Source organism: Dendrobium catenatum, unplaced genomic scaffold (genome assembly GCF_001605985.2).
Source record: "Dendrobium catenatum unplaced genomic scaffold, ASM160598v2 fragScaff_scaffold_1560, whole genome shotgun sequence".
Taxonomy (NCBI): Eukaryota; Viridiplantae; Streptophyta; class Magnoliopsida; order Asparagales; family Orchidaceae; genus Dendrobium; species Dendrobium catenatum.
This window is the reverse complement of record NW_021320022.1, coordinates 716,902-733,351: the sequence shown is the minus strand read 5'-3', so window position 1 is coordinate 733,351 and position 16,450 is coordinate 716,902. Positions and strand designations below refer to the sequence as shown.

Sequence of the window (16,450 nt, the reverse complement as noted above, 5' to 3'; positions counted from 1 at the left end):
TTTTATATTAGATTTATTAATTAAAAAATTAATTATCGAAACCTTATTTTTGTGGCTAACACTTCTTACAAATTGCATAGAACATTACTGAGTAGTACGCCTTATTAGTTCAAGGTGAGGCGTAAACCTCATGTTATTTTTTTTGAGCTGAGGCACGCCTCTTATTATGTAATTTTAAACAATGGTTGGTACAATTAAGATGTAATGCATTCATCATACTCTGTGTTAGGCCTATTTTAATTTTTTATTTTTTGTTAAAATTATAAATTATTTACTTTGCGACAAATCTTGGGACTTCATTTGTGGTTTCCCTTCTCTGGTTCAAAGGAGATTTTGATAAGAAAGTTCCTGCTTGGTGTCAAATAATTTTGACATTTAAGCAATCTAGGGAAACACTTGCAAAATGAACTCATTGTTGCTTGCAATATCTGCATGGAGTGCGACAGGGGTTAGAGTTATACAACATCATGATCTTTGTAGACAATGAGATAACATATATCATCAAATGTATTTTGGTTCAGTTCATTAGAATTATAAGAACTGCCCATGACATCAGGAATTTTTTGATGTAGAACATTAGTATCATATTGTCAAGGTCCCACTATTAGATCAAGATCAAGAATTCAAAATAAAATCAAGTGCTATGATGGCCCTATCACAAGATTAAGATGAATGAGCTATATGATGGAATCAAGTAAGAAAGCATCATTACCATCTTGAATAATAAAATATGTTAATATGAAAATTATTAAATTATCATGATAGTTAAAGATTGAAATTCAAAATTTGAATTTTAAAATTTTGAATCTTCAATCTTTTTTTATTACTTTTACTTCATGTGTAATTTATTTTTTTGAAGTCTTTACGCTATTAGGGTTGACCACTCTTATTGGGAGTGGGATTACAGAGATTGTGCTCTACTTTCTTATTTCATCATAGCTTTTATTTCCCTCATTTTATGTTTTTTCTTTCAAATTTCAAACATTAGAACATGATGTATTAGTTTTAATATTTTCTTTAATGAATGAAGGAATTTTAGTGTTTTGACAAAAAAATTGAGATTGAAAAATTGCTTTGTTGTTGATCCCCCCTCATAAGGGTCTTCTTGGTTGGAGGCCTAGGTATTCTTCTTTAATTTGCTGATCTCTCTCTCAACCTTTGTATAACCTCTTCTCCCACATCTCTAGCATCATTTTATAGGTTTTCTCTCTACATTACAGCAATGAAAGAATTCTCCATGCTTCTTTACAGGAATTGGCTAAGCTAGGCTAACCCTTGATCTAGTTTTTCCTTCACTCAATCACCCTCTAAACCTCTTGGATTCTCACAAAAAAACTCCAGGTGATCTTGATGCATCTCGGAAGTAAAATACAACAAGAAGATAAATAGTAGAAAACTGTAGGAACACGAAGATAGAGATTGATTTTTGATTATCACTTCACAAGAAAGAAAGATACAATGATCTACCATTTGAGAAGTAGATTGACTCTCCCACAAACCCTAGATGCTACTAGGAAATCTACAATAGAAAAATAAATTGCATACCTCAAAATAAAAATATAATTAGCCTTAATAAGCTCTCCTAATTCCCTTCCGAATCAACCCCTTTTCCGTAAATAATTTTCTCTTAGATTTTAAATTCAAATTAGATCTTTTGTCATAAATAATTCATTCTCAATTGTAATCAAAACTTCCCTAAATAACTTCCCCTTAATTCTTTTTTCTAACATAATGAATTGTAGCTTTGCTTGGCCCCACAAGGGGGGGGGGGGGGGGGGGGGGGGGTGAAACCCCTCCCTGTTCCCTCTTATTGGGTTCGGTTCCTCTGAACCGGGTGACTGGCTCCTGCTCGTAATTGGCGTGGGTGTAACAATACTCCCCACACAAAGACACCTTGTTTTCATGGTGGAAGGATAAGAACTGTCTCCTGATTTTCATGTAGGGCTCCCATGAGTGCTCTGGCAAATCCTTCCACTTGATTAACACCTCTTTTGCCCCTATCTTTTCTCCACACACACCTTTTAATTCTAGGTATTTTAAAATAACCTCCATGTTTTCTGTCAAAGTTGGGGGTAGAGAAGATGATATGTGGTCTTTTATTGACTTCTTCTACTATGAGACATGAAAGACTGGATGCAATGCTGATGAATGTGGTAGCCTCAATCTATAGGCCACTTCTCCAATGCATTTCAAAATCTCACAAGGCCTAAAGTATCGTGAGGACAAATTCTCATTCATTTTCCTAGCTAGTGTCCTTTGCTTGTAGGTTTTCGGCTCTAAGCAAACCATGTATCCTGGCTCAAAGTGTGCTTCTCTCTTATGCTCTTCAGCCTTTGTTTTCATGATCTACTGGGCTCTCAATAGATGTCCTATGAGCTCAGATAATATCCCATTCCTCTCCTCTAACTACTGATCTACACTGGATACTGATATAATGATATTTGATGTCCCAGAATCTAAATTGGAAGAATTAATCTTTTAATAAACAACAATCAGAGCAATCTAGTATCATATATCGGTAATAAACAACAACAAAAATTCTATAATTCAAAACATTAATGTACACATCTATATTCCCAAAAATTATATACACTATTCTGGATCTAAGAACATATTATAACCATTATGTCCTAAGTACAAAAGAATAACTAGAACAAAAAGAAACAAAACCTGAAGAATCCTGACCAGCCTCACACTCTTGGCCCCCTGCCCCTGACCTTAAATCATTTAACCACATATGATGAGCTTAAAAAGTCCAGCATGTCACCAAACTTACAACTGAATTCAAAGCATGATAAAGGAGAAATATGCACGTCAACAGTCAAATCATAGCAGTTACATTTATATGATCATTGAATCAGTGTATAAATAATAAATCTCAAATGCATTAGCCGTAGAATATGTAAACATTAAAATACTACAGTACAAAAACTAATAAACTAGTACGAGTGTCAAATCCATAAATAAAATCAAAATAAAGGCGGTCAAAATCAAATCAATGCAATAAAATCATGTAAAAATGTACACATGCTATCTACCCCCTATATCACGTACTCAATATATCAGATGCATAATATCAGTACAGTGAATTAGTAGTATCAAATAGTATCAGTATCTATATCATTAACAGTAACAATCCAGTGACAGGAGTAGTAGAATAATGCAATAACAGTAAATCAGTGCAGGAAGAATAAATCCATACAATAATAAAAATAATGCCTCAAGAACATGCATTTCAATAGTCACATTAAATTATGCTATATATTGCACGAAAAATTTAGTGCAATGGGTTTAAAGTTCATAAATGCAAGTATGATACATTCCCCTTGTATAGAGAAAATATTGTATACATTCAAAAAAAATTATTAGTCAACCCCTCAAAAAGGGTAATTTTTTTTTTTTTTTTTACATATGATGAATCTTATCCTTTAATATTATGTTTTTCCCAAATAAGTTATTCAATTGATCAAGTTGAGGGTATAACCAGTATAGTAGAACTAATTAAAACTTGACTCTTAAGAGTGACTTTAGCAACCAAGATTTTTTTGTGGATGCTAGAATCTAGTTGATTGAGAGTAGAGGTTAGATGAATGAGCTGACGAATTAGATGGCTATTTTGGTGACACAACAGCAGATCCTTGCAGCTATAAATTCCAACCGACCTCAAACATTTGCACAACCAACCCATTTATTTAGAGGAATGAACCTTACTAATAGGAAGTTGATGCAATTTCGTCAAAATCAACAAACAACATTAAGAAATTAGGAAGAGCATACCAAAACTTTTTTTATTACAAGATTTATAAAAGAAAATAATAAGATACAATTGAATCTTCAATTGGAGAGGAAGATTCGACTCTCCCAAATCCCTAGCCATCGGTTAGAGCCCTCTCAAAAAAAAAAAACTATAGCAAACACAAATCACCTCCCCTCAAAATAACAATATAGTTAGCCTTTATAAGCTCCAACTAATTCCCTCCCAAATCAGCCCCCTTTTCCTAAATAATTCTCTCTTAAATTTTAAATTCAAATTAGATCTCTTGCCCTGAATAATTTTCTTCCAATTGTAATTAAAACTTCCCTAAATAATTCCTTCTTGATTCCTCCCTTTTCCTTAAATAATTTTCTCATAGGTTTTGAATTCAAATTAGATCTCTTGCCCTAAATAATTCCCTCACTTGTAATTAAAACTTTCTTAAACAATACCCCCTTGATTAAAAACGTCCTAAACCACTCACGCTTGATTATAAAACTTTCTAATTCCCTCCCAATCAAATCAACTCTCTTTCCCTAAATAAATATTCCTAATTCCCACTCAATTTTGGTCTTCTAAGGTAAGTAATTAATCCGCTTTGAAATCCCCTCTCTCCTTGCCTGCCGCTCACACTAGTGGGGTCCATAGGCTCAGTTGGTGCATCACTTACCCAAACTCTAGGGAAGATAATCCTCCCAGGAGGTCGTTGTGTCATATGATTGAGGGTTGAGAGGACTAGAAGAATAGGTAAGCTGAATATTATAATAATCTTTATAGACGAATTGAAGTTGAGGCACCCACCGATGATGGTAGACATCATCCTCAAATTATATTTGGAATGAGTAGTGTAAATAGATGACTTTTATGAGTGTCATAGGATGGATGATTATCAAATGGTTATTTTTGCTAAGATGAAACTCACCAGTTATGCAAGGATCAATTTGATCTACACTCTAGCAAAAGTGCACAAATTAGGAAGGACCAAACTTGTTGGATAGAGATGAAAGAAATGCTTAGAGTGCCCAAGCATCGTGATAAAAAATTAAATGTGCAAATTCTAACTATAAGGTAGGATACCTTCCAAGTCACTAAATACCTCAATGCTTTTGAGGATTTAATTTTTTGGATCAACAATATTGATAATGATTAGTGTTTGGCTAATAAATTTTTTATTAGTCTTAAAATGAATATTTTGGATTTAAATAAATTTGTTTAATCTTAGATATTAGAGGATGCTTTTCATTATATAATTATTGTGGAAAATGAAAAGAAGGCTACCTCCTTACTTAGGCCTAGGAGTCAGACTACAATCCTGGCTGGAGGCCTACTTCTAGGCCTACCCTCACTATTAATGGCACTTAGACTATTAGGCTCTTACTTAGATGAGCTTCAAGACTAATAAAACATTATGTGTTTCAAGTGCCATAGGAAGGGCCAAATACAACATCAGTGGAGAACCCATATTTTATTTTTGGATAAGTTTGGTATTCTTAAGGATGTTGATTATGAAAAGATTTTGGATGAGTCACTCCTAGATGAAGGGGAGATTGATATTTAGAATGACCATCAAATTGGAGTCATGAGATATTTGGCAGTTCCTTGGAGTAGAGTAGAATGTTAGAGGAGAAATATATTCTCCATGCATGTGATATGTAATAATAGAAGTCATGCTTGTTATGAATAGTGGGAGTGGCAATGTTATATTTTCCCATGCACTAATGATGGTTGAACCTGTTGGATGAGCCTCACCCTAAGACATTTCATATTTAATGGATGAATCACTCCTCTCTCCGCATCATTCCACTTAAGATTGATAATTATAAGTATAAAATATAGTCTTATATCCTCTCTATGGACATAGCACATCTTACTGGTTTAGCCTTGGCTTTATGATTTGAGCATTGTTTAAAATTGCACAATATGAGGCTTGCCTTGAGGCCCGCCTCAATGCAATTCCATTGAAAATGCCTGGAGGCTTATTCCTAGAGCTTTTTTTAATGAGACTTGTGCCTCAACATGTTTGAGGCCTGCCATAATATGTATGTGCCTTGCCTCATGCCGCCTCACCTAATATATATATATATATATATATATATATATATATATATATATATATATTAAAACTGACCTAAATCTTAAACTAAAGTCTCTAACAAATCATGCCTTCATACAGCCCCAAGCCGTAGCAACTTCCTCTCAACCGCCATGACCTCCTACCCACCGCCTTTGTTGTAGCCACCACCGAGAATCACTTGAACTGCACACCACCACTACCTCCTCCTCTAAAAATTTTGGAGTATTATTGATGCAATACGATGCAAGAATTGCTTGTAGGAAATTAATAACTTGTGAACTTTGCGTAGCTAGTTAGAAACAAATGTGTTCCAAGATAGATCGTAAGAAAATCTCCACGGAAGAACTAAGTAATGTCAATTTATTACAAGCAACATGAGACTAACAAAATCATTTCAACCAATAAATAATAAAGCAAATGACTCTTAACAAAATCCACGGTTTAAGATTTAGATCATTCACCTCGGAGTCCCTCACATGCACTCTTGATGTTGGTCGGCTTAGCGGAAGAGGATTGCACACAAACTTAAGGATGCCACTAATAAACAAGTGATGCCGAGGGGACTAGTCGTCGGGGAAGGAGCCGGAGTTGGAGGCGTGGGTGGTCGTCCGATGAGATCCCACGGTGTTCGGGCATGTCGGAGTTCGATCGTCTCGGTGAGGCAGTAGAGAATTCGTTTGACGTATCTTTCAACCGTTTCGTCGTATTCCTAATCGGGTTCGTAGAAAGGAGAGAGAAGAATGTCAATCTCTCCTTGGGCATTGTAAGCAAAGCCGTGATCAACTTCCGGATCGGCCATGCATGATCATGGGAGGATCTCGGTGTTGTGGTGGTGTGAGGTGAAGGAACCGTCACCTAGGAGAGGTGCGGCCACGAAGAAAAGAAGAGGGGGGAGGTGGGTGCGGTTGAGAAGAGGGGAAAGGAGAGGGGGGGGGGGGGGGGGGGTGGAATATTACCATAGGGCTAGTTAAGGTTTGAGGAAATATAGGGAAAACTGAAATTAATTTCAGTTTAAGATGAATTGGAGGGGAAATATTTGAGTTTGAATTTCAAATTCCAAGTGGGGGATGGGGGAATTAAGAGGGAGAATCAATTTGGATTCCCCCTTGGGGCCGGCGGCATTAATAGAGGGAGAGGGGTTTGGGGGAAAGAGAATTAAGGGTTTCCTAATTTGTTTTAGCTAATTAGGGATGACAATTTCAAATCCGATTCAAGTTAAATTTAAATTGAATCTCTTTTGAAACTTTTCTAATTTGGCACCAGTCAAATTTGAAAATTTTGAAATTCAATCAATTTGAATTTCAAATTTTGAAACATGTGGGGAGAGGGGAAGGGGTCGGCGCTTGAAGGCTGGTAGGTAGTGGTGGAGGATGGGAGGTCGGCGGCTAAAGGAAGGGCCGGCGGGTTGGATCCTCTAGGTGTCCGGCGGGATGATGTAGGGGCTCGGGTTGAGGGGAAAACAGGATGGGGGATTTGGGGTGAGGTGAGGCCGGCGGGTGTTTGGCGTGGAGATGATGTGGGTTTGTAGGGGAAGAATAGTAAATCGGGGACGCGAACCGTGGAATCCACCAACGGTTGATGGGTCTTGCTCTTGTCCTTCTTGAACTTCTCCTCACATGAACTCACTAAGAGATCAAACAAGAACATAACATTTTCATTCAAAATAATTCATTCCCTGGTATAATGCATGAGGCCTCCTTTAAATAGGCCAAGATAAAACAAAGCTAGAAAGATACAAATGCCCTCAGGGCTACACAAGCGACTCAATACCCACAGGAGTCAATTAGGAAAATAAAATGCTAGAATAAATAAAATACAAAATAAATCAGAAATAAAGGCTTTGGATCGTAGCCGTCGATCTACATCTCCGACGATGGTACACGTGTCGAATCTGACGTCCTCATCAATTATTCTCATCTTTATGTTAATGAAAAATATTTATAAAAGAGAAAGATGATTGAAATAATGAAAAAGAAACAGATTGAGAGGCATTGAAGTTCACAGGATGAGATAGGGAAGAGATTAATTTTTTATGATTACAACTCAAATAAATATCCCACTGATAACAATGTAGATGATTTCTGAGTTGTTGTTAATTATGTTAGTTTTTTTTAAGAATTAAATGTGGATAAGTAGAGAGCTAAGAAAGAAGTAATTTGGAGTTGAATTTGATGTTATAGAGTACTTCTACGTAATTCATATATTTTATGTTATTTTGCTTTTGTAATATTGGATTTTAATTCTATTTCAAGTAATTTATCACTTGCCAATTTACGTTTTGTGCAATTTGTAATTTCAAATGTATGTCAATTTGTCCTTTTATAGTTCAGTAGAATGTAAAAATATCATTATTTAACATATTATTTGGGTATTATACAAAAAATAACTTTTAACTTTTATTTGGATTTTGAGGCTTACGCCTCAAAACGCCTTTAAGACTTACGCCTCGCCTCACAAGTGAAAAACGCCTCAGTACCCAATTGTGCAATTTTAAACCTTTGATTTGAGTATTACATATTATGATAGAGAGAACATTTGTATGTTCAACCATATGAATAGGATCATTAAGCTCTTACTTCAAGGTAGGAGAGAAGCCTCCTATGACAACAACACACAAACCTTCCTCAAATATCTATAGCCAAAGCCCATATTTAAGGTGAATGCTTGGGGAGATAATTACACTTCGTCAATCGGGTGGAGAGGATCAACAGTGCATTGATTTGTGGGTTTGTGTTTCTTTTATGATGGATCCCTAAAATTCCTAGTTAAATAATTTTTACTCTCTCACCTCTTATATCTATTTTACTTAGCCTTATTTCTGCTATAATAGTAAGAGATGAGCTTGGATTGATCCTCTATCTCTTCCACCCTCTCCTCCACTTCTTGCTTTATCTCCATCTTTTGCACCTCATCTTGAGCATCCGTAGGAAGAATGGCTGAGTTAGTAGCAAGAACCTCCTCCCTCCTCATTTCATATGTGCAAAACTTTGAATAAGATTGGTTAGAGCCATTATTTAGAAGGGCATTTGAGGCACATGCCTCAAGGCTTTTGCCTTTATGGTATGAGTGAGGCTTAAACTTTTTTTTTTGTTTGAGTCGCACCCCTTGAGGCTTTATGCCTCGAAAAGCCTCGAGGCATTTGGGGTGACACCTCAAATTTATATTTATTGAAAATAAAAACACTTTTTGTTATAAAAAATACCTATTATAACATAATGTGATTTTATGATTTATGATGATGAATTATGTTGAATTATTTTAAATTTTATGATTTTCTTTTAATTTTTTTATTTGAGATTTATGCCTTAATCAAACTTGAGGGTTATGAATTGCATCGCGCAAACAAAATGCTTCATCTTGATTTAACCCTTTTAATCCTTTTTTAGAACATTAATTTTGGTTCCATCCTTTGATTATTCTTTATCTTAAGTTGATTGCTCTTCGACTCCTATACAATAATAAAAATATGCTTCAATTCTTTATAGGAGAGTATGGACCGACTATGGATTTTTGTGTTTTTTCCCCTTCCCTTGTTTTCTCTACAAAAATAATGAAGTTTGCTTTCTTTTTTTGTGACTATCCAAGATAGACTAAGGAGTATGTATAACAGACGTACACAAGTACGTCTCATTTGTTCAATGCATCAGCACAAAATGAACAATCACTTGCATGGAACAAGTTAGGAGTTAACCCACAAAATAGCTAAAATATTTTGCTTAATTCAAATAATTATTAACACTATTATCTTTATTTATTAACATTGGTAAAAATCTTTTGCTTGTGAGCACCTTGCTGCTCTTCTAGCACATCTTTAGATACATCTCTCCAAGTGACTCAACACATCTCCCCCTCTCTTGGATATGCAGTGATATTGCATATCCAATTACTAGGTACTGGTTTAGTGAATCTTTCTTTATGGCAATGGCTTCGTAGTATACCATATTCTTTTTTAGCCCTCTTAGTATCTTCTTCTATGACATCATACTCCATGGGTATTTAAATGCTTTATCATCTTCAATCAAGTTAGGAAACTTAGTTAAAAACTATATTGTGGTTATCATAGTTGGGGGAATACAATCTACAATGAAACATAAATCAAGCTTTCAAATATCATTCATCTTAGTGCACTCCAATAATGCTATCTCCATGTCTAAATTCTTGAAATCTTTGTCTCCACCTAAATATATTTTTTTTTAGCCTGCTCTTTCTACTCATCTTGTTGAAGTGCTCATATGGGTATTCTCTAGACCTCAGCATAATAATAATAGCAAATTCAACATATTAAATGTTGTTTCCTTGCCTCGAATATTGGTTGCAATGAAGTGAACTCCTCATTATCATCAACCATTCTCAATAATGGCGGATAAATGAAGGCCCCAAAGAATTATAGTTCAAAACATTTGAAGAATTGACGAAATGAGGATGTCTTAACCTCGACAATGAGGCTAGCTTTAAATTGTTGAATAATTTTCTTTATACCTCCCCAACTTTGTATGTCCCGAATAGTGTAATTCCTCTCAACAGGTTTAATTAAAACAAACATTTGAATGCATGGAACACAATTCAAATCAATAAACATTAAGAGAGATAATGAGGGAAAAATAAAAAAAAAACCATAATTAATTATTTTTCGAACATGATATAGCCATATTTGAATCATGATCAAACACATAGAACTTTGAAATAATGTTCGAACATGGTTCGCATAAGATTCGATCATGATTTGAAGATGATTTGAAGGGTATTCAAAGATGGCTTGATCATGTTCAAAGATGGTTCATTAATGACTCAATCATTGTTCTAGCAAGTTCATGGTGGGAATTGTGATGTTTAATGACATTTTGGGTTTAGGGTTTTGTCAAGCAACAACATATTATCTTGGACTCAAATACAGCACAACAAAATTATCGAGAGCGGGTGAATAATTCAAAAATTCAGTAACAAGATGATAAAATACATCAAATCTATCATCTTAGAAGAATGACAAAAGGCTCTCCAAATGAAGGAACAATTCAAGCAACATGCCAAATACAACAGCCTGCGATTCATGTTATGTCAACATTAAATGAACCCTCAAACCCATTTTAGTTATTTATTATTAATTGGATTTAACCAGCTTGTATAAACTTTTATTAAACCTAAAACCAGTTTATGTAAATACTATAAATAGACCCCTAATGTTGTAATATCTTTTCGGGAAATAAGATTTCTGCTTTCTTTCTTTTTATAATCTCTCCTCTTCCCCCTTCGTCCCCAAGGAGTACTCTGCACCTACTAAAAAAGTGCAATTAACTTCTTGATGTAGATCAAGAAGCATAACAATTTGGTGCTCTCTGTGAGACCTTCCTTAATTCCGTGCAAGATCCTCTCGGCCTTCCTTCCTCCCAGCCATCCTTTCAGCAATCTGCAACAACCTGCAGCAGTCCGCAAGATCCTCCCTGCCTTCATCCAGCAGTCGTTGGTCTGCACATTTCAGCAGGCATCCAGTCTTCCAATTCCGCAGGCTCTACCATTTGGCCAACTGGTCATTCCAAATTGGGTTGCAGATTGTTTTCCAAATACAATTAGCAAGTCATCTAGGCCAACCGGCCAGCCGAACTACTGCAAACAACGAGCCTTGTTCGATCTGCAGCAAGCAAAACAGCCTCCTTGCACTCTGTTTTAAACATTTTCTGCATCAAACCTGAAGTCTCCATCCAAATTCATTTCAGCCTTATTTCTTCTCCAGTTGCCTTGAAGTTTACAAGAATTACCTACAACCTGGACTTCACCTAAACAATAATTTTTCAAGATTACATCAGGTTCTTCATTTTCTTGTCTTATTTACTGAATTCTGATTTTTAGTAAAACATATTCTACTAGTTTTTTCTTTTATTAACAGATACTAATTCTTGTTGCCAAGAATTGCATTTTTTCAATTCTACAAACACCAACCAACATGAAGAACATTGATTTGGCAAAAGCTCTATGCTGAATGCAAGTTAATTAGGAATTGCAATTTGCCGAAATCCGAAATCCAATAATCTCTCCGCAAGGTGATGTTCAATTTGCTTCTATTGGCATATCCCTCCAACAATTTCAAACCTTCATGAATTTCGTTGATAAGTGCCTTGATAGCTTATGCACTGATTGGCTACTTCCCTTTTGCAATTAAGATCCTTCTTTGTCCACCGGTATTCTTGGATCCTTTCCTACCCCACAACCAGCCCCCACTTCTCCGGATTTTTCTTATCTTGAAACTATGAACATTGAAAATTTTCATTTTAATGGATTTAATGTGGAAACATGGATCTTTAAAGCATATGAATACTTAGATTTTAATAATACTCTTTGTTGTCATCACGATAGAATCAAATTTTTTTTTTTATCTTGAAGGTACCACAGCTACTTTGTATCAATGACGTAGAATGATAGGTCAGTTTTTTTCTTGGCCTGATTTTATGTGATCTTTATAACAAATATTTTGCATTTCTTCTTATGAAGGTTTACATGGAAATCTTTCAAAATTCACTCAACAAACTTTTGTTTTGGATTATCAAACGTCTTATGAAAATTTTGCATTTAAAGTGCCCAATCTATTGAAGTATATTCTTATTAGTTATTTCATTTCTGAACTTAAACAAGAATTATGAAGAGAATTTTTACTTGCACGTCTAATTCTCTTTTGGTTGCAATGGAATTTGCTAGATGTCATGAATCTAAAATTCAAGATTTTTTTTCTGCACCATCATCACAATGATGCAAACTTGACCCTTTCTATTCAACCGACAAGATTTTACCTTCTACCACTCTTCCTCATATGGCTACAACCCCACTTCTTCTGCCCAACCTTCTCTAACCACCCATAAACCTTCTAACCTTGTAATTCGCAAACTCTCCCCTATTGAAATTCAACATATATGAGAAAAGGATTTAGTTTTATTGTGATGAAAAATTTGGACCCTAATATCACTGCCATAGTAAATTTTACTTATTACTTTGCTTTGATGACAATTAATGTATAGATTCCTCTATTTTTTCTCTTAATATATATAATAACCAAGATCTTTCTTATGCAATTAATTTAAATGCATTAGCCGGACAATTTAATCCTCGATCTTTTTGTTTAAATGACTTTAATTGATAGCGAGAGTACCCATATTTTTATTCAAGACAATTTTATTTAGGGCTGCAAATGAACCAAACCGAGCCGAGCTTCGGTATGTTCGAGTTCAAGTTCATTTGATGAAAACATATTCAAGCTCGGTTCGAAATTCGTCGAGCTTCTTCCATTGCTGTTCGAGCTCGAGTTTGTCTAAAAAATGAACTATTCGGGTCCAGTTCGTGAACATGTTCGAATTCAATTTGTTTTGAGCACGTTAAGCTCTAGTCAAATTAAAGATATGTCTAATGAAATGGTTAAAGTTAAAAATATTAAATTAGTTGTATTTATTTTTTAATAGTATATATTTTAAAAATTCTAATTGAGCTCTAACCGAGATTCTTACTCGAGCTCTAATCAAGATTGTTCACGAGTATAAACGATACTGTTCGCGAACATAAATGAACTGAACGACAAATTGTTCAAGATCATTCATTAGACTATCGAGTATTTATCAAGAGTGTTCAAATTCGTTTGTTTACCTTATCGAATGAACATTAACGAGCTCTTATCGAGCCGAGCCAAGAGTAGCTCGTCGAACGCTCGGTTCATTTGCAGCCCTAATTTTATTCATCAACTTTGTCTTACTTCTCAACCTATTAACCAATTCAATGTTTCAGTAGGCAATGCAATTTACTATTTTGTAAACTTAAATACACCATTGTCACAATTAATAAGGAAAGGCTATCAGGTCACTTTAGATTTATTCATCATATCCATCCATAGTGCCGATATCGTTCTAAGCATGCATGGGCTACAATCCTCAGGACGTGTTTTATATAATTATCGTGATTTGACTATTCAATTTAATTATCAGAATTGACAATTTATAATTTTAAGTGAACCTCAATTATCCTCCAACCCCATTTCATTTAGCCAACTGTGTGCCATAATATCTCATTGATTCATTTTCTAGCCATTCAGATATTCACTATTCAATCCCGTCATCTAAATATAAATCTTACACCACTTGATTCTTTAGATAAATATCTAGATACCCTTCCTCACCCTTGTCCTGCTTCCATTTTCAAATTATTACACAAATTTCAACACTTATTCAGGCCACCACAAGAGTTACTACCATAACTTACCATCGACCATAATATCCATCTCCCATCTTTATCCAAACCTGTTAATATCCGTCCTCATAGTTACCAACATTATTAAAAAGATTCGATGGAACAATTGGTTTAGAAATGTTACAAATCGGACATTATTCCTCATAGTCATAGTCCTTTTTCTAGCTCTATCCTTGTCAAACAGTGAGATGACACTTAGCTTTTTTGTGTAGACTATCATTCTCTTAATGCCTTATTATTAAAAATAAATTTTCTATTTCAGCTGTGATTGAATTGTTAGATGAACTTCATGGAGCCTATTTCTTTTCTAAACTTGTCCTTCATTCCGTATGCATCCAAATGGTATATATAAAGTTGCTTTTTGCACTCATAACAACCACTATGAATTTTTCGTTATGCCTTTTGACTTAACTAGTGCTCCTACATTTCAAGCCTTAATGAACCAAGTTTTCCAATCATTCATTCATAAGTTTTTTTAGCACTTATATCTTCTGATATCCTTCATCTCACTTCTCAACCATCTAAAGGCGAGCTCTCTCCTTCAGATCATCAAATCCGAGACAATATTCTTTATTTTCAAAGTCAAATCTATATGAGTAAGTTTTCTTCACTAAAATTAGATACACATCATTTAAAATTAGATACTCACTAAATTTCATTTTACACCTCTTGACAGCCATCAGGGTATTCTCAAAACCTTTAAAAGGATCTCTGCTAGTTTTATTTGGCTTGGGCTCCATAAAGATGCCATTGATTTCATTAATAATTATCGTACATGCCAAGAAATTAAAGCCCTTACCCCCGTCGGTCTATTAACTCCTTTACTCGTTCCATTATAATTACGAGAGGATTTATCTATGTATTTCATTGCTAGCTTACCTAACTCAAGGGTACAACCACCATGCTAGCAGTAATTGATCGTTTGTATAAATATGCTCATTTTGGCTCATTACCTCCAAACTACTCTGCCTCTCGAGTAGCTGAACCTTTTGCCAAACATTGCATGACTTTCTTAAGACAATTGTGTCCGGCTGCGACGACATTGTTTTATATCATTTCTAGCGTTGTCTTTTTGCGTTGAGTGATACCACTCTTTGCTATAGCTCTACATATCATCCACAGATGGATGGACAAACCAAGGTCCTCAATCGTTGTTCAGAAGATCATTTTCGTACCTCTACCACAACCACTCTAAGGTTATGGTCTTCATTTCTTTGTTGGGCTGAACTTTGTTATAATCCTTTTTTTTTTATATTTTATTCAAATGAATCCTTATTAGGCTCTGTATGGTAGATTACCACAACCCATTCCATCATACCATCGTGGTACTTTTGACGTTACGCTACAGATACTTTATTAACAAACTGTAGCATCCTTTTACAACACCCATCAGAATATATATCTGGCCCATTATCACATGAAAATAATGACTAATAGAAATCGTCATGATTTAAATTTATCCATTGGCGATTTAGTTATGGCTAAAGTCCAACTTTTTTGGCAATTTTTGTAGTCGATCACACACATTCTAAATTGGTAAAACGATATTTCAAACCATTTCCCATTTAATCTATTATAAGTCCCATGGCCTACTAACTGTCACTACCTGCCAAAAGCAAAATTTACCTAAGTCTTCCATATTTCTCTCCTTAAACCTTTTAAAGGCACTTCTCCAATAAACACTACTCTTCACATTTTTTAGTCTCAACAATCAACCCATTCTACGTCCATATGCAATTTTAGCTTTGCGAACCATACAACTTCGTGGCCAACCTCACCGTCAGGTTCTTTTACAATGGAAACTCTTTCTTTTAGATGAAGTCACTTGGGAAACTTTTTCATCTATTTCAGCTTCTTTTCAATCTCTCTACCTTGAGGACAAGGTTGTTTTTCATGATGATGAGTGTGTTAAGCAACAACATATTATAGTGCAACAAAATTATCGAGAATATGAATAATTTAGAAATTCAGTACCAAGATGATAAAATGCTTCAAGTTTATCATAGAAAAAGAAGGACATAGGGCTCTCCAAGTGAAGGAACAATTCAAGTAATGAGCCAAATACAGCAGCTTGCAATTCATGTTATTTCAGCATTTAACCAACCCCCTAACCCATTTTAGTTATTTATTTTTAATTATATTGAACTAGTTTGTCTAGCCTATTATTAAACCCAAAACCGGTTTATATAAACACTGTAAATAGACCTCTAATGATGTAATTTCTTTTCAGAAAAGATTTCTGCTTTCGTTTTTTAATCTCTCCTCTTTCTCTTCTTCCTCAAGGAGTCCACACCTGCTTAAAATGTGCCTTCACCTTCTTGATGTAGATCAAGAATCATAACAGGTTTATAGTGCTAATAATATTTTAAAAGCTAAAATAGGTAAACGTATAGCATCACTAG

General features: G+C 34.9%; 1 protein-coding gene across 5 annotated transcripts in view; it reads left to right on the top strand.

Moving 5' to 3' along the window:
* The window catches only part of LOC110116067 (exportin-2), a 38,003-nt gene that overhangs the window by 7,561 nt on the left and 13,992 nt on the right, over positions 1 to 16,450 (top strand). The window contains exon 2 of one of the 5 annotated variants that reach the window (XM_028700636.1): positions 11,134 to 11,152. The exons of the other annotated variants lie outside the window; for them this stretch is intronic. The gene's annotated coding sequence lies outside the window, so the exon portion shown is untranslated. Of the gene's footprint in view, positions 1 to 11,133; positions 11,153 to 16,450 lie in introns of those variants that run through there. 5 annotated transcript variants of the gene reach the window in all.